The sequence below is a fragment of the Trachypithecus francoisi genome, unplaced genomic scaffold, assembly GCF_009764315.1.
Source record: "Trachypithecus francoisi isolate TF-2019V2 unplaced genomic scaffold, Tfra_2.0 Lachesis_group19, whole genome shotgun sequence".
Taxonomy (NCBI): domain Eukaryota; kingdom Metazoa; phylum Chordata; class Mammalia; order Primates; family Cercopithecidae; genus Trachypithecus; species Trachypithecus francoisi.
In genome coordinates, this window is record NW_022681464.1 from 11,897,294 (window position 1) to 11,903,103 (window position 5,810).

General features: G+C 35.2%; 1 non-coding gene across 1 annotated transcript; it reads left to right on the forward strand.

The window, feature by feature from the left end:
- The first annotated feature begins 3,257 nt into the window (after positions 1-3,257).
- Positions 3,258-3,360, forward strand: LOC117064325. Its single transcript, XR_004429386.1, has one exon. It is a non-coding gene; the product is annotated as a U6 spliceosomal RNA (small nuclear RNA).
- Positions 3,361-5,810: the final 2,450 nt, after the last annotated feature.

Here is a 5,810-nt window from a genome sequence, read left to right on the forward strand (position 1 = left end):
AGGATGAGAAAACATAAATAAAAGCCAAGGAGTTTGAGACCTGCCTGGGCAACATAGGGAGACCTCGTTTCAACAAAAAGAAAAAAAAGGTAGCCAGGCATAGTGATGCACACCTATAGTCCTAGCTACTCGAGGGACTAAGGTGGGAGAGATTGCTTGAGTCCAAAAAGATCAAGGCTGCAGTGAGCCAAGATCATGCCACAGCACTCCAGCCTGGGCAACATGGCGAGACTTTGTCTCAGAACAAAGTCATTATTTGCAGAAGATATAAGCCACAAGAAAATCCACCAGAATCTACAGATAAGTTACCAGAACTGACACATTAGTATAGCAAGATTGGTAGTTACAAAGTCAATTTTTTTTTAAATTTGTATTTTTATATTCAAGCAATGAAAAATAAGAAGATACGATCTTTTAAATATCATTTATAATTAAAAAATCAAATGCTTAGAAATAAATTTAACAGAATACATGCAAGACTTCTAAACAGAAAACTATAAAAATATTATTGACACAAAAACCTTAATAAATAGGAGACAAATCATAGTAATAGGATGAAAAATGTGAATTATATCTGAACCAATCTATGAATTTGATTCAGTATCAATCAAAATTGTGAGTTTGTTTTTTCTTCTGAGATGTGTGTGTGTGTGTCTTATAACTTAATGAACTGATTCTAAAATGTATGTGATAATGGAAAGAGCCAACAAGATTTGAAGAAGCCTTTAAGAAGGAAAAATTGATTGAATGCATGTTATATTAGATATCAATACTTATAAATCTACAGAAATTAGATCATCATAGAGTTAAGCTAAGAATGGACAAAAGTCCAAATGAATGGAGTCTAGAAACAGGCCCATGACAATATGGACCTACAGGGACAGTCATGACACTGCAGAGAAGTGTAAAATGAACAGTCTTTTAATGAATATGATTGGACAATCAACTATTCCTATGAAAAAATAATAAAACTGACCCCTACTCATACATTCACAAATATCAAATATAGGTTTATTGTCAATCTAAATGAAAAAGAAAAAATGATGAAATTTCTAGAAGATAATATGGCAGAATGCAGGGCACTAAAATAATCACAGAGGAAAAACTAATAAAATTAACTTTATCAGAATAAAGAATATTTATACATATGTTCATCAGAGAAGATTTAATGATGGACAAGAGAAGCCACAAAAAGGGAAAAATATTAATAATGTTTTTAACCTACAATTCTGAAGGAATTTTCTAAGGGTAGCAGTTACTCCTAGCTGAAAAGTAACCTTGGTGTATTTTAAGAATGTTAGTAACCTGAGCCATATGAAAGGGAGCATGATATATAACAAGACTCTAGCTTAGATAAATGAATGATAAAGGCCTACATTAGAATTTCCAAGGGCACAGAACTAGAGATTTCCAGATAAAAGTAATATACGATGATGTCAGTGGGTGCAGACCTGAAACTGGAAGGGGTGGGAGATGTTGAGACAGTTAAAGTATTTCTGCCACCAGAGGCTGAAAATTAGAGAAACCCCTAAAATGCCCATTGCAGCAAGAACTTAAGTAACGTGGTCAATCCCCAGAACTTGTTTAGGGCAAGGAGTAAAGAAACAGAGTCTCACATACCAAAAAATATTTCTACAGAATGATTTTTCTAGATAGGCTGTACCAGGACTCAACTCATCAGGAGTCAAATACGAACCAGGAGTCTGAATACTTCACAATTTAGGTCACTTGTCATCACAGAATCAGAAAACTGCAATTCACTTTGATGTTTTCCTTTATTATTTATTTTTCCATAGCATCTTAGCAAGTTTTATTTTAAATGCTTTTGCTTAAAAAGAAAAAGAAAAGGAAAAAGAAATATTTTATCAAAATTCATAATTAATGTGAGGATTTGGGGGAGAAGAAGAAAACAAATCCGCCTACATTTTTTCAGAAGAGCTACAGTAGGTACAGCACCCTGGAGACACAGCAAAGTCATGCCAGTTGGAGAAACGGGAAAGTGACAGAACTGAGGCTGTGAGTGGGATGAGTTCCCCACATTAAAGGCAGTCCTAGGAATAACTAAGATGGCTGTTTTTGTTTCTCTCTCTCCCTCTCTCTCTCTATATATATGTAGAGAGAGAGACATATCTGTGCCCTTAGCAATTCTAATGTAGGCCTTTACCATTCATTTATCTAAGCTAGAGTCTTGTTATATATCATGCTCCCTTTCATATAGCTCAGGTTGCTAACATTCTTAAAATACACCAAGGTTACTTTTCAGCTAGGAGTAGCTGCTGCCCTTGGAAATCTCTCTCTCTCTCTCTCTCTCTCTCTCTCTATATATATATATATATATATATATATATACACACACACACACACACACACACAACCACACAGACACACACACACACACATATGATCAGGAATCAGAATGTTAAAAATTTCCCAAGTGCTCCTTGTCTCAGACCCAGAATTACTCTCAATCTCTTTCATGACTGTCATGATTGCCTGTTCATGGCCTTGTCTGGAGAAGTGTTCTGGGAAGCTGGAAAGTATGGTTATTGTGTATCTAAAAGGCATATTCAAGGCTTAATCTTTGGTAAGCGAGAGTGTTCAGATAAGACTGCAGCTGGGAAGAGGCACCACTGGAAGACAGATAAGGTAAGAGGTTCTTGAGGCAACTCTAAAAAACATCTTTTGTCCAGTTGGGTCCCTGGCCTTCATGTTTTATATAGGTTCCTGGCCTATGTATTTTTACAATATGATCATTAGGGTTAGGGAATAAGGTTGACCAAGATTTCCCAGACATTTGAGTATAGATGAGTGCATAGCAGTATGCAGAGGGTCTCTGAAGATACCCTAGATATTTTGGAGTATAAACAATTACTTTGCTAGCATCAATGGATTATATTAAGCTGAAAGGATGATTTCGCCACAAAATTGAACTAGTGAAAAAAATTAGGGGAACTATTCGATTTACAATTGCATCAAAAATAAATAAACCAGTAAGCTACTGGGAGTAAATGTGACCAAGGAAGTGAAAGAGCTTTATACCAGAAACAATAAACATTGAGGAAATAAATTAAAGATTACACAAATATATTAATAAATGGAAAGATTACACAAATAAATTAACAAATATATTAATAAATGGATTCAATTAATATTTAAATGTCCATACTGCCCAAGGGATCCAGAGATTCAGTGCAATCCTTATTAAAATTCTAATGTCATTCTTCATAGATATAGGGAAAAAAATCCTAAAGTTTTGCTTGCTTGGGCACCACATCTACTGAAATTGGAACAATATAGAAAAGATTAGCATGGCTCCTGTGCAAGGATGATATGCAAATTCATAAAGCATTGCACACTTTTTTATGGTAATAAAAAGCAATAGCAAAGACATGGAATCCACCCAGGTTTCCATCAACAGTGGATTGGATTTTTAAAATGTGGTAAATATACTCCATGGAATACTATGCAGCTATAAAAAAGAACACAATCATATCCTTTGCGGTAACATGAATACAGCTGCAGGCCATTATCTTAAGTGAATTAACACAGAAACAGCAAACCAAAAACTGCATGCTTTTACTTATGAGTGGGAGCTAGACATTGAGTACACACAGACACAAAGGTCGGAGCAATAAACACTGAGGATTCTAACAGTGGAGAGAGAGAGAAGCGTGAAAGATTGGAAAACTACCTATCAGATACTATGTTCACTGCTTGGATGTTAGGATCATTAGAAGTCCAAACCTCAGCATCAGGCAATATACCCATGGAAGAACCCTGCACACGTACCCCCCATGGAAGAACTCTGCACATGTACCCCTTGAATGTGGAATAAAATGAAAATTTTAATCCTAAAATTTTCGTGGAACCACAAAAGATCCCAAATAACCAATGAAATCTTGTCCAAAATGTGCATAGGTGGAGACATCCCACTACTAGGTTTCAAAATATATTACAAAACTATTGTAATCAAGGCAGCATGGTAATGGCATAAAAACAGATACATTGACCAATGGAATAGGATAGAAAGCCCAGAAATAAATCCACATATCTATGTTCTAGACCCAAAACTATGAAACTACTAGAAGATAACATAGGGGAAAAGCTCTATGACATTGATCTGGAAAGTGATTTCTTGGATAGCACTCCTAAAGCCCAAGCAATAGAAGCAAAAGTATACTAATGGCATTGCATCAGACTAAAAAGTTTCTACACAGCAAAGGAAACAATATAGTGATGAGACAGCCCATGGATTGTGAGAAACTATTTGTCAATCATACTTTGATTAGGGGCTAATCTCCAAAATATATGAGAAACTCAGACTACTCAATAACAAGGAAACAAATAACCCTACTAAAAAATAGGCAAAGAACTTGAATAGACATTTCTCAAAAGAAAATATACAAAAGGCCAATAGATATATAAAAAAGTCAAACATCTCTAATCATCAAATAAATGCAAATTAAAACCATAGTGAGATATCACCTAACCTCATACCTGTTAAAATAGGTTATTATTTAAAGAATAAAAGATAACAAGGGCTGGCAAGGATGTGGAGAAAAATGAATCCTGTTGTTGGTATTGAAAATTAGCATAACCTTTTGGAAACCAGTATGAAGTTCCTCAAAAAACTAAAAATAAGATTATCATATTCAGCAATTCCACTTCTGGGTACATACCAAAGGGAATTTAAATCAGTAAGTTGAAGATATGTCTGTATACCAAATGACGATATGCCTTATTCCTAATAGCCAAGATATAAAACAATCATCAAATGTATCAGCAAACAAATGGGTTTTTAAAATTTGATGTATATATACACTATGGGATACTACTCAACATTAAAAAAAGAAAAAATGTCATCTTGTCATTTGTGACAACATGGATGAACCTGCAGGACATTATGTTAAGTGAAATAAATCAGGCACAGAAACACATACTGTATTATCTCACTTATACGTGGAATCTTAAAAAGTCGAGCTCATAGAAGTAGAGAGTAGAATGGCAGTCACCAGAAGTTGAGGGGTAGGGAGGATGGACAGGGAAAGGCAAGAAGTTAAGAGACATGGAGAAGACTATGGGAGAATGGAGGTGAAGACTGGAGTTATGAGACTGCAGGGCAACCGCCAGAAGGTAGAAGAGGCAAAGGAAGGCTTCTTCCCTAGAGCTTTCATAGGGACTAGAGCTTTCATAGGGAGCATGAACCTGTGTACACCTTGATATTGATATCTAGCTTCTAGAACTGGGAGAGTATACATTTCTGTTGTTTCAAGTTACCCCAGTTTTTGGCAATTTGTTACAGCAGCTCTACGAAACTAATATACAGGTCAATTGGTAACACATATTGCTGTGTCTAGATTAATGCCTCAGTTCACATGGAAAAGTCATGTGGTTAGCCATGAAAATTACGGTGAAGGCAAAGATGAAGATATAAAAGTTGGTGCTGAGATTTATGAGGATACTTTGTCCATTTTACCTTTGAGATTGCATTCTCCACCTGTAGATATTCTGAATTTTCTAGGCCAGACACAATACAATTCACTTCTAACTAGGTAAAAATCACCTCGTAAAATATAGCACTGCCTTTTCTGTATTTTGTCAATATCACTCCCAGAACTTTGTTTTATATGTATTATCTTGCCCAACTTATGTAGATTTACAAAATAGTGAAAATTACCAACATCTCTGAGAATAGGAAGTCTATGGGTTTTTTCCTTAGCATCTTTTAGGATTAGTATAATGCCTGATTCATTATACTCATCTCAATATCCAGTTAAAGTTTAGTGAATGAATCAGTTTTACATTTTTGT